This window comes from Falco punctatus (genome assembly GCF_963210335.1).
Source record: "Falco punctatus genome assembly, chromosome: 6".
NCBI classification, from domain to species: domain Eukaryota; kingdom Metazoa; phylum Chordata; class Aves; order Falconiformes; family Falconidae; genus Falco; species Falco punctatus.
The window spans coordinates 37740155-37761458 of NC_137585.1; the positions used below are offsets into that span (position 1 = coordinate 37740155).

General features: G+C 40.0%; 2 long non-coding RNA genes across 2 annotated transcripts in view; one reads left to right on the plus strand and one right to left on the minus strand.

Moving 5' to 3' along the window:
- The window catches only part of LOC308066225, a 32743-nt gene extending 16693 nt beyond the window's left edge, over positions 1-16050 (minus strand). Inside the window, exons 1-3 of the long non-coding RNA XR_013929076.1 lie at positions 15983-16050; positions 1994-9456; positions 505-1085 (exon numbers count right to left, since the gene is read on the minus strand). This is a non-coding gene — a long non-coding RNA (uncharacterized lncRNA). The remainder of the gene's footprint in view (positions 1-504; positions 1086-1993; positions 9457-15982) is intronic.
- On the plus strand, positions 9210-17722 carry LOC308066227. Its single transcript, XR_013929078.1, has 3 exons — positions 9210-9299; positions 10106-17207; positions 17633-17722. It is a non-coding gene; the product is annotated as an uncharacterized lncRNA (long non-coding RNA).
- Positions 17723-21304: the final 3582 nt, after the last annotated feature.

Here is a 21304-nt window from a genome sequence, read left to right on the forward strand (position 1 = left end):
TTCTTATCATTTTTGTTACTCATCTTTGGGTTTTCTCCAGCTAACATGTATTTTCTTGGAGCATAGTGCCCATATCCAGCCATACTATTTTATGACTAATATTTTAGCAAGCTTTTCACTTGTCAAAGTGAAAGGAAAATCTGTCACTGTTCCCTATTCACTTTAAATCATCATTATTATGTTGAATAAATAATTATTACATAAAGTTTTTAGGAATGTTATTGGGCATTCACTGACAGTTTCCCCCCATTACATCAGTTCATATAGTATTTTAAAATTGTTCTTTTCCCATTGCTCAAACTTCATCTCTGATCAAGAGCAGTAACACCTAGTTGAACAGGCAGAAATTGTGCATATCCATCCTCACAGGTATGGCTGGTTAATCCTGGCTAGATGCCAGGTGTCCACCAAAGCTGCTCTGTCAATCCCCTCCTCAACTGGACAGAAGGGAGGAAATATGATGAAAGGCTCATAGGTCAAAATAAGGACAGGGAGATCACTCACCAGTTACTGTCACAGGCAAAACAGACTCTACTTGGGGAGACTAGTTTAATTTATTGTCAGTCAGAAGTCAGAGAAGGATAATGAGAAATAAAAACAAATCTTAAAACACCTTCCCCCACCCCTCCCTTCTTCCTTGGCCCAGCTTTACTCCTGGCTTTTCTAACTCCTCCCCCTAGGTAGGGCAGGGAGACAGGGAATGGGGGTTGCAGTCAGATCATCACATGTTGTCTGCTGATCCTTCCTCCTCATGCTTTTCCCCTGCTCCAGGGTGGACTCTTCCACAGAAAACAGTCCTCCATGAGCTTCTCCAACATGGGTCCTTCTCACAGGGTACAGTCCTTCAGGAATGCACTGCTCCAGCATGTGTCCCCCACAAAGTCACAAGTCCTCCTAGAAGACCTGCTCCAATGTGTGCTCCTCTCCACAGGGTCACAGGTCCTGCCAGGAGTCTGCTCCAGTATGGGCTTCCCACAGGGTCACAGCCTCCTTTGGACACATCCACCTGCTCCAGCATGGGGTCCTCCATGGGCTGCAGGTGGGCATCTGCTCCATCGCTGCTGCAGTACACACAAGTTATCAGGCTGCAACAAGGCTTTACTGTCAGTCAGATTCTACTATGCATGCTGTTTTTCCTTCCTCCAGAGGCCAGACCACACTGCTCCTCCACCGTCCAGCCACACCAATTGCCACAGCACTATCAAAACTAGCCAGCTGTAACAAGGCTTTTACCATCCCATACCAGGTTAACTTCAATAAGCAGTTCCCACACCTTGCTCCAGTACAGCCACCAACCCCCCACAAGGTTTCAGAAGTTCATCTACTGTCTGTGCTGTTTCTCCATCCTCTTCAGGCCAGTTCACCCTGCTTCTTGCCTCTGCTGCATGCAGATTCTTTCTTCTCTGGGCTCCTCTTCCATCCAGCCTCTCCTCATCCAGGCCACCTGCTTCTCCCAGGGCCTCTCCTTGTCTCTCCTACATCCAGGGTATACTCTCTCCTCCCTCTGCTTCTTCCAGGTCTCTTTCTATCCAGTCCTCCTCTTCATACTGTCCATCTCTTCCATACCCCTTACAGCTATTTAACTACTTAGCAGGAACCAGGCACAGCTGCACATTATCCACGTCTGCCAACCACGGCCCCTGAAGCCAGCCCACAGCTGTATATTATCAATGTTAATTAACCTGCCTTCATTCCTCTATAACAGGGGTCCTCAAACTTTTTAAACAGGGGGTTGGTGTGTGGATGAAGTGGCAGGCAGTCATCTATGGCTGCTTGGTTCCCCCCCCAACCCCCGGTGGCTGGTGCTGGTGGTTCTGTAAATACCGGGGGCTGGATTGAGGGCCCTGGGGGGCTGTATCTGGCCCACAGCCATAGTTTGAGGACTACTGGTCTATAATCCCTCTATATGTTGTTAACCTCTGTGGGCTGCAGGGGGACAGTCTGCCTCACCATGGTCTTCACCACAGCCTCCTCCCCCTTCTTCTTCACTGACCTTGATGTATGCAGGGCTGTTTCTCTCATGTATTCTCATTCCTCTCTTGTGGCTGCTGTTATGCAGCAGGTTTTTCCCACTTTTTAAATATATTATCACAGAGGCACTGCCACTGTTGCTGATGGGCTGGGCCAGTGGTGGGTCTGTCTTGGAGCCAGCTGGCATTGGCTTTATCAGGCATAGGGGAAGCTTCTAGTAGCTTCTCACAGAAGCCACTCCTGTAGGCCTCCCACTACCAAAACTCTGCCACACAAACCCTATACAACAGACTATTCAATAGATCCAGAAAGTCTCTCCACCTTTATCTTGTAGTCACAGGCCACTGTGACTCTGCCACCTCTGCCACTGTTACTGAGCAAAACACAGTAACAACCTGTCACCCAAAGCAGGTACTGCTCAGAAATTACCACCTGATCGTAAGGCCTTCCACCTGTCCAACAGATTTGTAAATGTATTGTACTGTCCCTCAGCAGAGGATCAGTTTGTAGCCAAGCAGCTCTTTTACTTCTAATAAGATCCATAAAAAGCTGACACTTTCATCCATAGGTAGTGGATAGTATGCTGAAATCTATGTTGCCATATATATGGTGTCTCTGTACACTAAGGAAAACAACTACTAGTATTGCAAGCTCCCAGTTTCTGACAACAGGCAAAAGTTTAAGCCTTTTGATTCTTGGTTTCAATTCAGTTAGCTAGAAACTGTCAATACTTACAAATGCACTAATGGTTAATGGGAGGCAGTCATCTAACTTGTTTCACACAGGGTGAGAAACAACTCTCTGATAATAATTACTTCTGGTCACAAGTGGCCACTGTTCCAAAGTCATTCAGTATCCAGCATCCTGAAAACTTGATGATCTGGCCATTTATTCAGGTATTTTGCATAGCTTTAGTTATTTTGAAAATACACCTTTGACAAATAAGTGCTATTTAAACTTATTATGGATAAGTTTAAAATCAGGCTATTTTGTGATCTTAAATATTAAAAAACCACAGGGTCTGGAACAGTGCCTGGCAGATTTACAAATTAAAGAAGCTGTTTTATTAATTTTTCTGATGGAAATGGTGTTATGATGAGCCTCTCCTAAATATGGAGAGTTCTGAAGAAAATAAAATTATATCCATTCTTGAACATTCAGGGTTCAAATCTCCTGCCTTTTGTTTCCCCAAAATTGTTTTTTCTGTGCTGTCAGCAGAGACCTGAAAGGGAGAAATTTGTGTTATTGCAGCTGAATGCTGGAGGACATATTTGTTCTTGAACTGTTAACAGTATCTGAAGACAGTCAGGAGACTAACGTATCAGGATGAGGAAGAAATTGTAAAAACTGAAACCTACAAAATTTCCTAGCATGCGCAGGTCCTCAGCTGGCAATACCAAATCAAAACAGCTCATGTTCACACAGCACTAGAGCATGACAAGTAAACATCACACTACAGTTTCAAGATGTCCTTGGCTGAGATACCCTGCTAAAGCAAATTCAGTGGCTAGCTAACAGCTTGGGAGGAACAGTGCTTAGCAGTTGGAATCTACTGCAAAACTATATGGATCTATTCTAAAGCCTGTGATAAAGTAATTACATAGAATTCAGAATTTACAATATAAAGAACAGATGGAAGCCCTTTCCATCACACAATGCAATGAAACTTGTTTCCTGTCCAGCACAAGTACAACCCACAGAGGATGAGGCTGGGATAAGAGAAAGACACAGCTGAAAGGAATTTACTGATCTGATACCTCTCCTTGACAAGGCTGATGAACAAGAAGCCTAACTGGGTGAAGCTGAAAGAGTTGAAATGGAGAATTTTCTCCAAGATCCCCAGCTGAAACCTTTATTTTTGCAGTATAGAGCTAATTTCTGCCTCTGCATAGTTCATTTGACCCTCTTCAAAACCCTGTGTGACTTCAGTCCAAAGCAAACAGTCCTGTCCCCTCAGATGAGAGAGGTGAAATCTGCAGCCTAAACAGAAGTCTCTTGACCTTTGGATGTGACTTAAGTTTTCCAGGGATATTGTGTGCATTTAATAACTGGCATGTTCTAACAAAGACACATTTTCAATGCTGCTGTGAGGGAAGTGACTGAGTATGTCAAACAAGAACCTGCATCATTATTCTCGTCTGGACCTTTCTCTCCCTGTGACTAACATATAGAAGAGTGGCATTAAGTCAGACTTCATCTCTTTCTAGTGTTTCCAGCTTTCTTTCCTCCTGTACACTGAAGCACAACAGCTACAAAACTTTTTGTGGGGAAAACAAGAAGCTCCATCTCCCCATTCTCTGTTCAATCTCATACTCTTCATGTGCTACATGTGCATAGGCACACATCCACTCCCCATCATAGCAATGCAGGCCCTCCGTAGTTACGGGATGACCTTCTGTCTTGTTTCACTGTGGAAAAGTCCAAGATCCAAAATTTATCCAGCAATCTTTTGTAGTTTTGTTGGCAAGAGGAAGGGCAGGTAAGATTTTGATTCCTTGCAGTGTAAGCATTGTTTAAACACATATTTTCCTCTGATTAGAAATTATTTCTGACAACCAGTCTTTGCAGTTCTAGAGTAGCTAAATTTGCTGGTACTGCAGGGCTGAATAGATAGTAGAAAGGGTAGAATTTTCCTAGATGGCCCCAGGAGAGCTTAAAGAGCTGAGAGGGTAAAACATGAGATCACCATAATTAAGTGGTATTACATTTATTCCCAGCTCAACTGAGAGAGATTACTGGCAAGAAAATTTACACATTTTGAACTTGTGAATTTACCATTTTATGCACAGACAGAATGACAACTTCCCTAATTTGTATTTTCCTATTATTGTACTGATGGAAAAGACAATTTGAGTAACAGGAAAATATGACCGTAAAAAGCTACAATAACTAACACAGTAGAATCATATAAAGGAATAATACTTGGAAAAAAACAACTTCAAGATTGGCTGCATAGTTGTCAATTTTTCTGTATTGTTTTAAAGTAGTAACCAGTTTTACATCAGCTCAGTGTCAGCTCTCTGTAAAGTCCTCAGAAGTCTGTTTAAGTTCCCCATGCATGGCTTGTAGCATGAAGTGGATGTTGGGGCTTTTTGTAAGTGAAATGGCAAACCAGATTATATTGATGGAGCTCTGTGGATCTGAACAAATATTAAACTTCTTTTATCCTCATGTTAGGCTCCACGTTCTTTTCCACATGAATCATGCCTGATACCATTGGAAGATGCTCCTGACTAGTGTCTGGACAGAACATCTCAACACATATAGGGTGTAACTCTCTATGAATCAGAGATATTTATCTGTCATACCGCAAAGGTATACAAGGCAACAGAAAGAGCTGGACAGTACAAGAAGCTATTTAGGTCACCACCCAGTTTTAATGTTTATTTATTTTTAATCAGAATTTGCACATCACCTAAACTTCATGGGGTTCTCTAGTTTTTGCACCTCTGGATAACTTAGCAAAGAGTAATCAGAAACAAAGGAGCTTCTTTTGCAGAAAGGATGGCTCCAGATCTTCCTTTGCAGATGCCATTCTTTGCTACTGGATTTTCTTTTCTTTTCTTTTTTTTTTTTTTTTTTTCAGGACACAAGCATTTTGCTGGTACTTTTAGCACTGATGAATGCTTGCAAGTATAAACACTTACAATGTGGAGTGCATTGCATTCAAGTTTGCAGGACATTCTGTACATGCTTTGCTGACCTATATATGCCTTCTGGCTCTTAGTCAAGGATGCGAGGCAGTTGTTTCCTGCCATGAGTCATCATTCAAGAATGGTATTTAAATAGGAGGAAAAGGAAGAAAAAAAAGTGAACAGATTCTAGGGAAAAGCAAGTATCAGCCTGTGTTTTTTAACAGAGAATTACAGGGTTTTTTTCCCTTTTTAGTGACCGTCTTTCTAGGAAATCCCAGGAAAGTCAGTGTCTAATAGTTTTCATTACACTACAACAAGCCGAAGTGGAAATACTGTATTAGAGCATAATGCTGACCTTGTCTAGCAGTAGTGAAGGAGATATTGCCCATGTATTTGTCTCCCCTAGAGTTTCACAGTGAGAAATTTTATGAATACACACATGCACAGTCCTTTTTTATCAATGAAGATAAAGTCTTAGAATAAAGAATAAACTTTTAGACCTGGGTCAGTTGTGCAAAGGGTGCACAGGCTAATCTTTACAAATACTGGGTGCCTCAAGTTAAATGGCTATTTTGAAGTAAAGTCAAGTGAAGACAAGCTCTGTTGAGAGGATGGGATGTGCTAAAAGAGACTTTTTCTGAGTTAGTCTGCATCTTGCACCTTCCCCTTGATTTAAAGAATCAGTCACCAATATTCGAGTGAGCAGAGGTTATCTTTATTTGGCAGCTCTGGGTGCATGGGGAATCGCTCCACCAAAGTCATGCACACCGAGGGGATTTTTCAGTCTCCTCTTTATACAAGCAACTCATACCTATTCATTAATTTTCCAGGAAATCGTTTATATATTCATTACAATTCCAGGAAGTAATTTACATATCTCACTAAACTAGTGACCATGATTTAAGTCCTTGTCTTTGCCACGTTGTATAAACAACAGGAACTTAGGACCAGATAGCCTTTTTAAAGATGACAAATCCAAGGACTTAGCAATTAGTACATCCGTCATGTTAGCAATAAGCGTCCTTGGACGTTTCCCAACTTTTAGATAAACATAAGTACATCATCCTATAGATAAGTGGTACATCATTCATCATTCATTCCCCCCTTTTCTGGTAACTTTTGCAAATTCTTTTGCAACTACAAAAAATCATTATGCCTTATGATCATTTTTTGACAGCACCAAACAAAACATTGAAGTAATACACATATTATTCCTAAAACTATTACAATAAATATTATAATAAAAGCATGCTTTAACCATTCCAAATTAGGTAACCACAAAGTCAGTTTGTCCCATATAGCTTTAAAATTCCATGATAAATCGTCTTTAGTAATTTCATGCAGGATCTGCACCTTGTTCCATATCTTATGGATGTCTGTTTAATCATTCCATCCATCAGATTGGGAACAAGTATTTTGCCCTGGGTTTCCAGGACATGCTCCTCCTGTCTTGTTTGAGCTTTCTAATGACAGTTATTATCACTTTTCATAACTACTGTGGTGGTTTGGTTTAATAATTGTAAATCAAATCTGGGACCCAACTTACATGTTTTATTATCAAATAGGTAATATCCTCTGTAATAAGTAACTAAGGGTAATTTGCTGATCAAATGGGGTTTTAGCAAAAGGAACGATCTTGCTGCAACAGATTTGAGAACGTTCTGTCTGGCGAGAAAAGACTTAACCATGAGGTTGCAAGATGTACTTTCTCAAGGCAAATGTTAAACCATAATCTCATGTTACTATGACAACTTTTGTCTTTGTTTAGACCTTAGTGTAAAAATAGATTAGTTTTGTAATATACAGCTTCTTGCTACGTGACTGAAAGCATAACTGTTTGCTTAAACCAGCCTTGAAGCTGAGGATAAAAGGGCTGTGTTACTTGTCGGAATTTGCGAGCCTGGATAGAGCTGCGACTCCCCGGCCGCCCTGCGCGCTGTTTTTGCTTTCCTGCCTTAATATATACTTAGTGAATTTATTTCGGACTCTAGTTATTTCAATTCAACTATAACATCCTCCACCATCGCTTGGCTTTTTCCAAAAGTCTGGCCAGGTAGGCCATTTGTCATCGAGATAATTCCAGTTTTGAGAGGCCACTCCATACGGGGGTGTTATCAAGCCTCCTTTAGGAAGAGAGGTACATATCCAGCATTCCTTAGCTTTCGTAGCATTAACAATTATTTGCAATGTTTGAAGATGGGTATTGTTTACCCATGTTTCAGTTTCTAATATCACTACAACGGTTACAATTAAAATCAGAATAACTTTACACAAATGTCCCTGATCCTTTTTGACAGTCCATTGTGTCCCTGGAGATTTCTTTACGATCTAAAGAACCGTAGTTTCATGGATCCTGCCAGGGTGACAGCCCATGATTTCTCAGGAGCCTTCTTTATCTGAGAGTAGTGAATCCAGGCTGGTTGTTCTCTTATCTTGACGGTGGTGAAGGTTGTCAGCAGCACCTGATAGGGTCCTTCCCACTTTTCTTCCAAAGGTTTCCCTGAAAAAGTCTTTATATACACATAGTCACCAGATTTAAAGGAATAGACTGGTTGATCCAACCCTCTGGCCCTTGTTCCCAATACTTGTTTATTTATAACTTTTAATTGTCCCTGGAGGGTCTTCACATATTCACACAAATATCCCTCCCCTAACTGCCTTAAATCTTCTCCAGCAAATTGTAACTGGTACGGTCTCCCATATAATATTTCAAAAGGGCTCAAATTCTCCTTTGTTCTCAGTTTAGTTCGTATTCTTAATAATGCCAAGGGAAGAGATTGTGGCCAAGTTAGATTTGTCTCTTGTCCTATTTTGGCTACCTGTTGTTTAATTAAATGGTTTATTTTTCCACTTGCCACTTGCTTGAGGCCTATAAGGAGTGTGTAATTGCCAATCTATTCTTAATACTGTATTATTTTGGCACAAAAGTGTGAGCCTCTATCAGAAGAGATTGTTGCCGGTACCCCAAAGTGGGGAATAATCTCATTTAACAATCTCTTCGTTACCTCTCTTGTTTTATTTGTTCAACAAGGGAAAGTTTCTGGCCAACCTGAAAATGTATCAGTCATAACTAATAAATATTGATACTTCCCCTTTTCTTGGGAGTTCAGAAAAATCAACTTGCCACTGTTGTCCTGGATAATTTCCTCTACTAATGTTCCCTAGTTTTATTCTATTTGCTACATTGGGAGTATTACGTAAACACACTTTGCATTGCTGAGTCACCTGTTTTATTACAGTATATAAGTTTCACCCTGTCAATTTCTGATTTAGACTTTTATATAACGTATCAGCTCCCCAACGAGTCTTATTATGTTCTGTTAGGGCTGTGGTCCATATAAAATTGGATGGTATCACTATACGGCCATCTGCCAAATAAGCCCACTTATTTAATTTTATTTTACTGTTCATGTCCTGAATTAGCTTTAGATCTTCTTTAGAATAGTTTGGCTCCTGATCTGTACTTACAGTTTGGATTTTACCATCTGGTATTAAGGATAATTCCTCCTTTCCTACCTCCTCTGCTACTCGTCTGGCTTCGTGGTTGGCCAGGCAGATTCCAATTTCCAAATCAGTGCCTCAGTGGACCATCTTATATTCTTCCTTCCTGGATGACCCTCTTATAACGGGGGGGGCCACTCCTCACATCAAGGTCTGGCATGGCATATGTTCCCACCGCTCAACGCCTACTGGGTTGCAGCCAACAGTGGAGGTCAAGATTCTTCTTGGTGGCAAACACAGAGGCCAACCCAGTCTTGCCCTTGACTATGATAGGAGGCACTTGACCAACCTTATTCCTTGTACTTCATTGTCAATGCAGAGTTTCATCTGCATATCCCATAATAAGTCACTGTCATGGCAAAACACACAGATTTACATTAGTAGAACTATTACAGAGTGTATTTTATTTTAGTTTTTATGCCAATATCCCCCACAGCCCTGCTGACCAAGGGATATTGTTTTACCTGAACTAGGCAGGCCTCCCGCTTATCATTTTTACTGTAGCAGGCAAAGCATTTTTCACCTTATCTGGAATTTATTCCCAGATATACCTGGTTAAAGATTTCTTTTACTGAAGCAATTAATTGTAACTAGAGGAGACAGCATACTAGATTAAACCATTTTCATCTATCAAAGCATGCTTTCCTTGCTGTGGAACGCCCAGAGAAACATCTTGCTAGACTCCAACTTTTCCTGATGCTTTCTGTTTTGTTTCTGTCGAAGTGTTTTTTCTATCTTACAAGCAAGATTATTTTCTCTCTGGGGACTATGGGTTGGCAAATTAAATTGTATACATTTTTCAATGTTGTCAAAATTTGGGGGATTTGGGGTTTTTTTACTATAATTTTTGACAGGAACAGGAAAAAAAAAACCAGAAGGAAATATATAGTAATTAAGATGTGGGAGGAGGAAAGAAGGTGAGGAGGGAGGAAATGGGACTCAGCCGGCCGAGAAAAACAGATAGAACATGGAGGATGAACAGCAAGAGGTAAAAGGAGTAGTGATGGGACTTTCTTGTGCTCTTACTGTGAATAGATAGAATAAGAAGTTCACAGGTATTACAAAAACTAAACTAAAAGGATCAGTAAAACTGAATCTGTCACGAAGATTTTTCCAACTGTTCTCAGGCTAGGAGTCACTGAAATGGATTCATTTGCTTGGTGGCTCTCAGCAGTCTGTACAAAATGAGCTGATGGTTATTTTCTGAGGAAGTAGCATTCATGTCCATCTACAGGGCACTGATCAGTTCTTGTGTTGGCAAAATCTGGTAGAAGGCCTATTACAGCAAGAGCACAGAAACTAAACTGCTTTTTGTTTTAGCACTGGTCTTGTGGGTTCAGAGAAAAACCAGAAGGGGAAGGAAGAAGTAGAGTGGGTGCAAAAGTTCATATGCTCCTACCCACACCTTGCCTCTTCTGAGGACAGACAAAGACTTTCACTGTAAGTGATCTATCCAAGGCAAAAGGTTCTCTTTCAAAAGCAATGCAGGAAAAAGAACCTTATTCTAATATTATTAACACTCAGCCACAGGGGGAGGACAACACCAGCTGTCCCATCAGTTTGTATATAGTATAGGTTGGCTTTGAAGCTGAAGTTAACTTAACAGGGCCACAAAGTTCAGCTGCTTGCTCCTATCCCCAGCTGTCTGCCATGCCTTTCAATGTGCTGATAAAAACCCTTTATGGGGATGTATTTTACATCAGACCACAGAAATTATCAGTTTGGAATGTAACTTTACAGGTGGGAAGATAGATTCCCCCCTCATCCCCCTTAATGACATAATTAACAGTGCAGCTTGACACACCCATTCACTGAGGAAGGATGAATCCCATTCACAAGGGAGCAGCAGCAGGAGGAATAAATATCCTGATGATGCGGAGAAAACAGAATTTGGAATGACTGCTTTGGGTCACCTGCTGAAGGGCTGGCTGTTTGTGGGAGCACTGGGAGAAGCTGTGTTAGATGAGGGTTTGAGGTCCTGAAGAGCTCTGCGCCTGGCCCACCACACCAGCCCTCCCTGTGGGTCTGGTCACCTGCAACTCTCTTCTTTTCCTAAGTATTCCATAAGACTAATATGACAGTATTAGTCATCCTGTCTGGGAAAGGTGGTGTACAAAGGTTCACACTCCAGCAGGAGTCATCTCTTGTGGGGGAGGGCAGCAGCTGGTCTCAGAAGGCAGGGCTGGTTTGATGAGGGTGGAGCCTCTTTCAAGAGCTTGTAAGCAGTTCAGCTTAACTGGCTGCTGCTACCAGGGAATGAAGTTCTATGCATTCAACCCATTCCCTCATTGGTAGCTGTAACAGTAATGTGGTTTCATTTAAAATATGAGATGGTAAGAGCTTAAGCCACAAGGAGTGGTTAGAGGCATTTCTATTGATAAGGAACAACTTCCCCAAATCCCTTGGCATTGAAACCTGACATCAGAAACAAAATTTAACAACTCTTGGAGGGACAGGCCACAAGCAGCACTGTACAGAGGCATTCCTGCAGAGCGAAGATAGAAGGCCTCCAGATCAGCTCTGGAGCATGGTAATGTGTGGGAGCTACTATACTTGTTTAACAGGTTTAGTTGGCCCAGACCCAACACCCCTGGCACTGTCAGCATTTCTACACAGCAGACATCACCTCCTGGCAACTGTGAACTGACAATGTCTTCTTCCCCACCTGAAAAAACTGACAAAAGACACACGAGAGTCAGAAGGCTTCTCTGAATCTACGCATGGACTTGTCCCTCCCCTCATGTTGGGAAGAGTCCCTCCTCCTAACAATAAAGAGAAAAAGAGATAAAGGCAATGGGAAACCTGTACATACAAACTCAAACCTGTCCTCTCTAAAACTGTTTTGATCTGCTGAGGATGGGAGGTGGCACAGACACTGAATATTCTAAAGTACATCAAGCCAAAGACATTTGAGACTCAATACTTTTGGACACAGGCCTTGTTTGCATGTATGAAGTGGGTTTCAGGACCTCTGGCTAAGTTGGTGCCTAAAAGATCACTCCTCCATGGTTAACTGTACCCCCAGACCTCTTTCAGACACAAAACGGATGGGTCTGGCTTTAAGCTCTGTCCAGAGGCAGGGGAAAAAAGAAAGATGGCTTGCAGACTTCCCCTTGGACACCTTGCCCACCTAATGCTTTAACTGAGCTGAAGGACAGTCTGGTCCAGTTTCTTACCCAAAGCCTTGCTTAGATTCAGCTTTATAGCTTCGAAGTGGAATGAATAAACAACTATCCTTTGTCAAATTTTGTCACTTAGACATTTACTCTAAGTAAATACTTTATTAAGAACTCATTTACACATGAAGCTTTTCCTGATTAAGTCCACGTGTGGATACTTTTGTTCTGAATAAGGAATATCCATGTGCAGTTATTTCAGAGCAGCCATTGCACTTTCAAATTCATTGCCTCCCCCAGCTCACATTAAGTTCTAAGTGCTGCTAAAACAAACATATTTTTGAGAGCTTGTCTACCTGCCAATATAATGTAGAAATTGAAGGCAGAATGAGTGCTTTTCATGTTAAAGGGGTGAAAATAGCTGTTGTACTCTTTAAATTTACACCCCAAACTTGTTTCACAATATTTTATTTGTACAGACATATATATATATATATTTTATTTTTTTTTCTTCCCCTGTGTCACCCTAAAATGCCTAGCTTTGCTAGAGGGAACTTTCTCCATTCCATACGTTCCATGATGACATGATATAAGGAAAGTTTATTGGACAAATATGAATATTTCAGGGGAAGAAACATATTTGAATGGTTATTTGAATAAAAATGCCTGTACAGGAGCCAATGCCATTGGGCTTAATTACTTCTTCTATTTATGAATGTTTAATGTTTAGTTTGTTATATTGTTATCTCACTATTTCCAGCCATTTTTCTATGTAATTTCCCTTGCCTCATCACACCTAATTCCATGGAAAGGTCCTCCTGCAATTAAAAGTAAAACCTATATGGGAATCAAAATATATTCCAAGCACAGTGTGCACACACTGACAAAGCTGCTGTAATTATGGTTGATGATTAGTAATAAGTATGTATTAGAAAAGAAGATGGAGAAGAAAAGCAAAAATATTCTTGGCTTTTATAAAACTCTTCTAAAATTGGAGCATTTTTATTTTAAGATTTTAATGTTGTTCTTCCTAATTTCTTAAAGTTTGACTGACAAAGCTAAAGAAAACTCAGCCCTCCCAGTCTCCATGACTAATGGAGTCACAGAGCCAAAAATTCTAAGAATGAACGTAACTATAATGCAAGAGGCACTGCTGCCAATTTGTTTCTGTTCAGAGGATGGGCAAAAGAGACTCACTACTGATGCCTGTCCACTTGCAAAGTCTGCTGGTACGAACATGTAACTATCTTAATAAACATTTCTCAGTAGAGGCAAGACCTGCTGCTAAATGTCCTATGCCCAAGGACAACACCGTAATCTCGATGTCCTTTTATAAAGTTTGCTTTTATTGATCCATGTCTTTTTTGCCTACCAGATGTGAACAGATTGCCTGAATCACATGAGAACAACAATCTGGATTTGGCTCTAGGACTTGATCACATGAGAACACAGAGACATGTCAGCTGCCATGACCTACTTTAGCTTTCTGAGAGGAGATGCAGCCCCTTCATCATGATAAAGCCCTCACATAGGTGAGCACGTATGATTGTTTTTATGAGATTTGTTGTACCTATGAGGAAAAGCAAGTCCATCTCTTATGTAGAAATATGTCTGGTCCTGTAGGGAGTGTGGCAATGGAGGGCAGTTATCAGTTGTGCCTTTGCTATTCTTTTGAGCAAATAACGCATTCCTCCTGGCAGCTTACAGTCTGCTGGCTACCAGCTCAGCTCTGAAATATGAGCTATGGTAGGTGGGGGGAGGGAAGGTCAGCCTTGAAAGGTGTGGGAGAGGATTTCCATTCCAGACATAGGCACTTGGTTACAGCACTATTGTGTACATCTGAGTTATTTGAATGATCAATAACAAAAATTCCCTCTCCTCCCCACTCCCCTCTTTTTTAGCAACCCTAATGTAAGCATGAAGGAAGATAAACACTTTTTGTTATATTCCACTGGTTTAATAGTCCTGATTGCATTGAGCATTTCATGGTAAGACTTCAAAGTGCTTCTGCCTTTTCCTTTTACATATTGATGTACAGTTTGCTTGAAAATATGTGTCCTGCTCAAATTACATTAAGAAAACATTGGAACTATGATATACACCCACCAGCTAGACATAAATTAGCACTATTTGAAATTCTGCTGCAGCATTTAATCAGTTTTCAGCATTTTTTCTCTCATCCTAGGAAACAGGGGTTTACATACCTCTGCTGACATTTGGAGAGTTTAGTCTCTATGCTCTATGCAGTCAAACACTGAACATTTTGTGAAACCCCAGCATTAAAGAAAAAGGACTCATGAACAATGAGAGAAAAACAAGCAGTAACTTGTTTTAAAAAATGAATAGCTGTGATAAGAGGCACTGTTAAAAAATACACATGTGAAATCCATGACATTTAAGCACATATATTCCTTATTTTTAGCAAAGAGATACACAATACAAATATGGGGCAATGTGTGATCCAGAACTGGTAGGATATCTTACATAATTACTCACGTGACTGCTCAAACTAGGGGAACTGTGAATTACTTTTAGTAGGTTAGAAATGACAGCAGAAGCAGGAGGCTCTTTGACCAATTCCACTTCTTCAGAAAAACTTTACACAATAATACTGCCTGAAACTGGCAGGAACTGGAGATACTTTCTTAGAAAACTGCCAGAAAAATATATCTCTCCCATACAGGTCTGATGTTTGTATGATTTGTTTGCCAATACATGCATATGTTTGGTGATGGAAACCATTTTCTGGCACTAAAAAAGGAGTACAAACTTTTCTCATCTTAGTTGGAATGAGGCAGTTGTTGCTTAAGTGAAGTGAGACACCCTTCCACTCTAATGCAAGCTGAATGCTGAAAGTTCCTCAGTCCAGTCAGTATTTCAGAGCACATTCATTAGAATACCCACCACCACCCATCGGTAACCTACAGAAACCAGAAAACTGCATTTATAAAAACTGTAACTCAGACAAATGCTATTGTCCAATCAATGAAGGCAATTTTAAAAATCCCTCCAGGAATATCATACTAACAACCTTATCCCTGCTCTGAGGCAAAGCCCAATGACTTCTAAAGACCAGATGTATCATGATTAGTTGGTCATTTCATAGCTCAAAGAACTGTAAATATGGATGTTTATAAACCATAGTCTGCACTGCTCTACCAAGGTACGTAATATTTTTGTGCTGCACATGAACTCTAAGTTACACTATACCAAACAAAACTTAGAATCGTTTAGAAGATACATTTGGGAGAAAAAAACAGACTTTATACTGATGTCCATGGAGATGTTTTGACCTCTGAAGGATTTCTGGAAAGAAGGATGCAAATTTACTTGTTAATTAATTCCTACGGTTTTTTGTGTGTGTTTGTTTTAGTCTTCATTTAATCTCCTTCACATTTTATTCGTCTCCTCTGCCAGCCTCCCTTCATAATTTTTTGTCTTTCTCCAATCAACAACACTTTCTCCTTTCCTCCTATGCCTTGTGTAACTTTCCCAGCCTATTCTCTCTTCCTATTCTCTCCTCCCATTCTCTTCACTATACTCGCTTCTCTTCTGGTGCTATCTCAGGGGACCTGTCCTTGACTCTTCTAATTTGATGTTTACACTCTGCAAGAAAAGAGACTAATGATAGTTTCACTTTCCTGTTCTGTTCCTCCTTCCCTCTTTTCGACAAGTTCTGAGTCAGCAAAATACTTAAGACAGTAAAAAACTTGCATTCATGACCAGGCTGCCATTTTAGATTATGGAGATGTGTAATACCTTGCCAATGTAAACTCTTCATCAGGAAATCTACAGAGTCAGTTGATTCTTCTCTGACCTTCTTCAAGCAGTTTTTCAGAGGTGCTCTGGGCTGGATGTGGCCATCATGTGAAAGAATTGAGAGCTTGTGCAGCAGCTCAGGTTCCCCCCTCTCAGGTAACTAAGAGAGACCACCAGGCAACACCAGCTGCAGGTTAGACAGTTAAAGAGGAGACTACTGATCCCCTAAGCCTCTCCAGTAACTCCATCCTGTGTCAACAACCATAGCGCAGAAAACATTAATAGGAGTTTTAGAGCATGGGACCTCTGGAGAAAAAACCCAAACCCTTAGCTTTAAAATTTATTTCTTGTAAGTCTCCATTATTCATTAGTTATGATTACTTGTATTACAGCAGACAGTTGCTAGTGCGTTATAACTGAGGGTTCAGAATAGTTCTAATTATAACAACTTTTTATACATGGCACTCTCTGAAGTATTTGTGTGTTTAAGCTTTCCACAATAAGCCTTGAGAATTGTCCCTGTTTAATCTCAGCTGGAAAGTATTTCGAAACACTCTAAGCAAAATTAATTCATCTGGGTTTGGGTTTTTTTTGTTTTGTTTTTCTGTTTGATTTACCATGAGGAAAGAAGAAAGCATTTTATTCTCTAAATACATTATTTGCCAAAGTTCTCACTGCTGTGGTCAAGAACCCAAAGTGGAGAGCTATATCTCTTGCTCTCAAAGATCTGGATAATTTTAAAGCAACAGTAAACTTGCCCTTAAGCCAGACTACTTCTGGCCTCCCTTATCCCAAAGGCTATTACATTCACTTTGCCAGTGAGAGGTTGAATTCCCCCAAGCAAGTGAATAAGTAAAAATGTTTCTACCCTAGATGTTAAAGAAAGTGGAACTAGAAGCAAAGAACTACATGTAAAGTTCTAATATGGGGTTTTATCTATAAATTACAATAGAAAATGAAGAAAACAGAGTAACACAGATAAGCAATTACTCATCCTAGAAATATATCCTATTGTCTGTATTTCAGCCCTTAACACTAACAAGACTCAAAGCATTTCCTAAATGCTACAGCAACAAAGAATTTGGTTTATTTTGTATGCATGATAAAAATGAAGAAACCTTGATGGATTCTTAAGAAGATGGAAAAAGCAAAGAAAACGTCAAACATATAATGACCAGCCAGGATCAGTATGTCCCCAAAGAAAGAGAAACAACATACTGTTCAGGTATCGTAAAGAACCATCAAAGAGCCCACATTTCTTTGTGTTACGAGTAAGTTAAAAGCTGACCAAACACCAAAAGCATGAATCAGGCTTGTTTACAATTAAAACCAACAAAAGCTATTAGCCAAATAGGCTCAACTTAATAACAAATCTAGAGACTTCTGAGAGGTGACCTACCACACAACTTCAACCTCCAGCAAGAAACGCAAGGATTCTGTGGGTGTTTCCTTTACTGCATAATCCTGATTCATTCCTACAAAATGTAGACTGCATATGGCAAGATTTTGTAAATTACCATAACGCTTACTGGAAGTATGGGATAATCTGGAGTTGCGCAGACAATCTTCATTCTGGTATTTTTGGATTTCTATTGGTAATTGTTAACAGAAAATGAACAAAAAATGACCTATTTTTTTATTCTTCCCTAGCAACTCAAGCACATGATGTCAGCTTGACACTTCAGTCCTAGACAAGACATAGTTACAGACTTTTGTGACTTGTGCTAGCAGAGAAATAACTGGGGTTGCATGTTTTCATTCACTATGCTAAGTGCCATGCCCTTGCAAGTGGATTTTACTACTATCTGCTTACATCTGAGGACTAAGGAAATTTAGAAGTCATTAATTTTATTCCAGACCTGAAATAGAAATGTAGTACATCAGTCTTAAGCTATTCTGCCTGTTTCCCTTGAAACTGACCCTTTCTGCATCAGTCTTTCCATGTTGACTCCCAAATCCTTGCTCTCTTTTACCTCTATTTCTAGCCCATACTTTGTTGCTCAGCTCATGCAAATTTCTACTGTTTTCCTGCCAGGAGGGTTCCAGTCTCCTCCAAGATCCAAGACAGATGATTTAATACTCTTTTACTTTCACGGCCTATATTATCCTTCTCCAAGGCCTTGGCCCAATGGCTCAACAGCCTCCACACTCCACTTCCTCAGTTCTCCACCCCATTTTCTTGATCAGCCAGTCTACTGTGCTTCCATATTAAACCACAGTCTCTGTTTCTGTTTTCTGTATTTTCTTCTGATGTCCCAATTGTATCCCTGTGATACCTGTGCCACTCATGACTTTCTACCTCCCAGTCATAGTTCCTGCCCTTTTTCCATTTAAATTAGGTCCCCTCTTTACAGTGCTTGGGCATCAATGGAGTAGAGTAACTGAGAGAGGCATTTTGGTTTTAGTCCTGTTGTTTGGCCGCAGTCCAGCCCACAATCATGTCAGAGCTATAACCAAAGACCATGCTCAGTCCTCTGCTGTAGAATGCTTGATCTGGATGCAAGAAATGTGACAATGGTTAATATACTGGTGTGCTGAGACCAGTATTTATCTCACTGATCAGTAGCAGTTCATTAACTCCCTACTCCTCAACTTCTTTAACAGCCTGTCTATATCCATCTGCTGTCCTGCTCCATGCATCCTGATCAGCACATTTCTGAGGCAAAGACTGCCTTGGAGTCGTGTCTTTATAGAGCATAGCACAGTGAGATCTTGGTTCAGGGTGAGAGCTAGATGGGATTATGATTTTCATGATGATAAAAAAATTAGTATGCCTGCTGAAACCATGAACATCCTATGTTTTTTAAAAGGGCTTTAACTTGCCAAATGTGTGTAGAACTTCATAACAACAGAAAAAAGCACAGCCCCAGCATAAAGGCCATTTCTCTGCAAAATGTCAAGTTATTCTGGAGCTTCCTAACGTAAAGGACATCAGTATTTCTTAATGGAGGGAAACAGTGTTCTTTTTCTTGACCTCATTCTCAGTAGAGGAATGTTTTTGACTGCAATTTTCTGAATAAATAAAAATGTAATCAAATGAACTACAAACACCAGGCATATGGCCAGGAAGTTTTAGCCTGAATAGTTAATATTTTGTGAAAATTTTTGCAATTGGAAATCAGTTTACCACAGGAAGTGCAGTCAACTTTAATTATAGGTGGTGCTCATAAGTCCTTCCTATAAGATAGAATCACCCATACAAGTAAAACTCTTATTTTCTAGAAAAAATAAGAGTTTGTTTTTCATGGCTTCCTGTGTCACAGGTATAGATTTGTTGGCAGACACATCCATTTCTAATCTTCAGGTCTCAGTTTAGTGGATTCCTTAAAAAAAATTTCAACTTCCATATTTTCATCCCTGCTATTAGCCCTGAAGAATTTTTTTGAGAGTAAGATGACCTTAAATCCACAGCTTTCCACGTACACTCCTGAACTAATCCTCTCTCTCAACACCATGCACTATAACACCCAACATTCATGTCTAATAGGTGTTCTTGTCTTGCGGAGGGTGCTGGGGGAGAAGCTCCATGCATATGCACAGCTGTGGGGAGAAGAACAACCATTAATTAACTTTTAAAGTCAAAACTTCCATTAGCTGAAACCATGGTAGGGTATATACCTCTACAATGTTTAGTGGCTTTACTTCTTCATTTCTTTCAGTATTTGTGTCCAGCCATACTCAGGTACAAAGTCTAAGTACCAAACTTCCCTGCCTTAGCTCCATTTTACCTATGGCTTCCTCAAAATCTTAGTTCCATTACTGTTACGCAAAACTTAACTACATACTTCCATTTCTACCTTGCTGTTGCATATTTCGAGCTTATTTTCTACCACTAAGGTGCATTCTGAGGCATAAGACCAGAAGATGTTTCTAGCTTGAAGTACAAGAGGAATACAGACTCTATAGTAAGATGTTTGAGGAAAGCCAATTCATTTTAGGTAGGTTAGCCTTAGGTGAGTTTGATAATTTGAAAGGTCTTCACACATCTTAACATCATTCTATCGGCATATATGCTACTTTTGTGTGGCTAAGCATCTTGCACTTCCTTTTTTTTTCCACGATAAAAAGGAGAGAATGGATGTAAGGATAGTCACCTCTGGTTATCCCAAAGAGGTCCGTCTGCGTGGCTAAAATCCAGCCAGGTCTGGGGCAGAACGAAGTATCTCTGTAATTCTGCACGTGCATGGTGTGTAACACAATGCAACAGCTTAGGGTAGGCAAAAGGAATCTTGAGCTGACCAAACCTAATTACACAACTGGGAGTTTGGTCAGCACATTAGGTTCAACACCAATTCCTGTGGCAAGAAAGAAGAAGCTCCACGATCTTGTGGAAGAATACCTTGTTAGTCCTCCAGTTTTATATTCCATTAAAAACATCAAGCAAATTGAGAACTAAACCAAAAATTACATTTATAGTGTTCAATTATACTGAACAACTATTTACGGTATACTTTTATATGTAGTATTTACACACACAAAAAATACTTTTTCTCTTTTATTTATCTGTCAGGACCCATACTTGAAGTTCATTGTTGCCTAGGAAACAGTGGATAAAAGCAACAAAAGCAAAATATTTCACTGAATATCCTACATGGCTTTAGATGCCTGTAGTATTCTCAGCTGTTCCTACAGACAGGGAATCTTCAATTCTAGTCTTTGCAGATAGGTGAAACATGAATGGCAATACAATTTTATTAAAAAATGTAAACGCCAGTAATCTGAGAAGAGTAGTATAGTCTAGTGATTAGCTGACAGATGATCAATGTCTTGTGCATGACTTGACTTGCAGTGACCTCCAGCAACTCCCTTAACCTGATTCTCATGCTTCAGTGGACAAATTTTTTTCATGCCTACCCTATAAAAGGATCTGTGACATAGGTGATACAAAACTGTTTCTTAAAAGTGCAAGTGTTAACCAAGGCGCCTGAAATATGCAAATGACTAAAATAATGTGCTTAATGTTTGACTTGCTTGTAATATCTCACACGCACTCTTATGGTTATGCCAGAATGTTATAACAAATAAACACACTATGGGAGACATTTGGGATAAAAGAGAAGAGAAAGATGCTGTTTTATAATTTAGAAACTTACATTTTTTTCTTATAAAAATGCAATACACTTCAAGCATGACAAAATTAATATAGCAATTCTGACTGAAGCAACACATATGTGCCAGTATGTAAGAGATATATGCAGAAAACTGCTTACTTATGGAATCACACTTCTCAAGTAAGCATAGGCAAAAAAATCTTGCTGCAACAAAGAGTTTACAGTTCCTGCATCAATGTCATAGATAATTAGGTCTGACTTTCTCAGGTAC